The sequence below is a fragment of the Platalea leucorodia genome (assembly GCF_965183815.1).
Source record: "Platalea leucorodia genome assembly, chromosome: 6".
Lineage (NCBI taxonomy): Eukaryota > Metazoa > Chordata > Aves > Pelecaniformes > Threskiornithidae > Platalea > Platalea leucorodia.
In genome coordinates this window covers 32,124,282-32,127,775 of record NC_138828.1, presented here as the reverse complement: position 1 = coordinate 32,127,775, position 3,494 = coordinate 32,124,282, and positions in this window count along the sequence as shown.

Sequence of the window (3,494 nt, the reverse complement as noted above, 5' to 3'; positions counted from 1 at the left end):
CAAATCACAGAAACCTGAAACATTGCACTATGGTAAGCAACTGATAAAACTGTTACATGGCCACAGAACAGCTGCTGTATCAAAAGGATTTGATGCCAATTGAGGATGAGTTTTACAACTTGTTCAATCTCTATCACGTCTGATTTCAGGTTCAGCATCTGTCCAAGGCCCAGGGAAATGCTTTGGCTCAGCTGCCTTCGATTTGTTTTACTCACCATCGTTAATACTTGTTTCCTCGCTGGAATTAATGCTGGGACAATACTTGCTTGCTGAATACTCTGGCACAGAAACTACGGTATGAGTCATCCATCCGCTAACACCATCGCAAGGTATGGAACAGCTCACACATGCTATGCCTCTGAGCTGTTCTGAAACTTTACGTCCAGTAAAGGACTTTTTGCTGCTTACAGCCCAGCAGCTGCATTTTTACTAAGCAAAAAGACTACCTGAAGAGAAAGTGCACAGCAAAGGCAGCTGGGAAAAGCCCAGTGCTTGAGGCACTCTGGCTGGCGCGAACACGCTCTACACGCAGCTCCCCTGGTGCAAGCCAGCGCTGTGCTGCTGCCCATCTCACACAAACAGCTCTTCTGCTACTTTAGCAAAACTGTGCCAACTGTAAAAGCACAGCCTATACTAGCCTCTGAAACATGCAGAGCAAGGTATGAATTGTTTCCTTGAAAGGTTAATGTTTGAGGTATTTAGGCTCAGACCTATAGAAAGGAAGAATTCTGATGTTTAGGACAAAACCTACAGATTTTACTAGGATTTTGGGTGGATCCCTCAGATCTGTTCCACTGCCCCAGCAGCTCAGCCACTGCTGAGTAATAGCTCCACTGTCCTTTGGCACACTCCTGTGAGCCTCTGCTCCTCCTCCATCTGCTGCTGGCCACCCCCCCAGGGAGATATTCATGGGCACAACTGAAAGGCTATCATAACTACATGCATTCTCCATTTTAATGTCACAGCTCAGTTTTCGGAAAAAAAAAAAAAACCCAAACAAAATAGATGCAGCAGGCAGCTAGGAATCTCCTCTCTCTTCCTTTCCAAGCGAGCCAAGCCCAGCTGCAGCCAGCCCAGCCTGCATGCAGATGCATTAACCAGCATGCTGTTCAAGAATCATTCAAACATTTTAGTGCTCCGGTGTTGCAAATACAATTATCATTGAGCAGAGCTCAACAATGCTGGGGAAATCCTTAGAAACTGTTACAAAATAGGCAAAAATAAGGCCTCTCAAAACTGACACAACATAGGGAAGAAACCATGCTTTTTAAGCCAGAAGTATACTCGAGCACAGTTAAGTGTCTGTACAAACCTGACAAACTCTAGGCCCGGCCCTGCAAGGCACAGCAGCCGGGAACAGGACAGCCAGCAGACGACCTCACTGCGAAGAGCTCACACAGCCCAAGCGTTTTCTTCCCCCCGCGACACACGCCAGTCCCGCTGCACAGGCCCGCAGCTGCTTCCTGCAGCGGGCAGGAAGGCAGGCCCAGGCCATAGTGGAAACTCACTGATATTACAATGAAGGTACAGACGCCACAGCATTTCAGAAAAGCCACGTCTCTGTTGTTCAAACCTAGAGAAACTATAGAAGAGACAAGTAGGACCGAGTTGCCTCAAGGTAATTTTACTAGAGATGACCTTAAACCGTACACTTCAGTGCAACGAAGGTGTAGCCTCAAGAGCTAAATGAGGAAAGGTTGTTGGGGTTGCGCTCAGTCCAGAATTAATCACGTTCTGGCAGAACACCTAGGATGGCACATGAACACTCATCCTGGATTGTATCACGATATTGAAAGTCATGCAAGTGACAGGGTTAGGGCAATAACATCAGGTGCACCAGAACCAGGAGGATGTTTTTACGCTGTAACACAAGTATGGTTAGAGGAGATTACCTCAGAGAGTAGAACCAAAAACCTCATCTCTCAATCCTCGAGCTTACTGAAGATCACTGATGGCACCCATAGCAAAAGCTTACAAAACACAACCAGCTTCCAGCTGCTGAGAGATGTGCCTTAATCAGGGCATCCCCTCGGCAAGGCCCGCCGCTCCCACTGCAGGGAGAGGCCCACGGCACGCACTGCGGCACAGCTGCGGAGGGATGCCTGAACAGCACCGCACCTACGAGGAAACAATGGCCAAGGAAAAGCATCAAAACTGTTAGAAAAAGCCAATTCTTCATTTTTCACCATTTTCGCATTTCACACAAATGTGAAATAACCATCTGCTGCTTAAGAAGTCATCTATATCCAAACAGGATTTTTTTTTTTTTGCAATACATTCCCAAAACAGTCCACTGATGATGCAGCTTATGAGTAGTCTGCACCACTATTACAAATCCCCAAAACATTGGTAGATCCCCAGTTTAATGAAGGTAAAATGAGACAAATCCCTAAGACCTAAAGTCACATTCGCAAACTTTACAGAACATTAATTTGAGGATTTGGGGCTACTTTTGCAATAGTTAAAGGAATACCAGTTTCTTGCAAAGGGAATTTACCTTCAAATTAAGCTTTTCAGCTAAACCTGTTGGTGCTTGAATCTCACCTTTAATTTTTATTTCTTTGAACAACCCTCATGGCCTAAGAAAATCAAATCTCAGTTCTGCCCTTTCTCCCCACCTCACCCCCACCCCCCAGTTTGTGTGTACAGGGAAGATACACCGCTACTGATGAATTAAGAAAGACTTAAGAGGCCTGTTAAGCTTTTTATGTTGTACCCAACCAATCTGGAATGCATCTGTCCCCAGATGGCAGCCTGCAGATATTTCTCCCTTGCCTTTAGGGAATGAACTCCAGGATGAATTTTCCAGGTCCAGGGAAACTCCAAAGCAGCCTCTCCACCTCTGAAAGTCCGTAGTCCCCATTTCCTCACTGCACAGCAACACCCCCATTTCAAACGCATGAGACAGACTGAGGCCACGTCATGAAATCGGTTTACAGCAGAGTCAAACATCTACTCTTGTATAAAAAAAAAATCTCCAGTATTAAGTGTATATCCAAAAAATCTCCAGTATTAAGTGTACAGCTGTGCAATGACACACCTACAGAGACAGTTTCTTTCTGGCCTTAAAGCCCTTGATGGGTAGCATAAACAGACCAAAACCCCTCTTGCAGGTTCAAGGTAGTCTCCAGCTGTTTAACATCAATGGGGTGGCACAACTGGAACACAGGAGCTCCTGTGAGATCACCTGCAATTTTCTGCTAGCTGGCACCACTATACACACGTATTTAGACCACTCTTTCCTGCTGGGGAAACTACGGGAAACAAGGGAAGAGCAGTCAGCAGCATTTCTGCAATCACACTGCATAAGTTTTGTTTAGAACAAGGCTGATCTGTTGGTGAGCCCCAGAAGCTACACACAAACTCGAAACTGAAGAGTGAACACACATTTCAAAGCAGCACCTTACTCATGTATCTTTGATTTGCATTTCTCTACACCCCATACAGAGTCAAGAAGCTGAGACATTCAGTTCCTCAGAAGCTTTATTTTCATT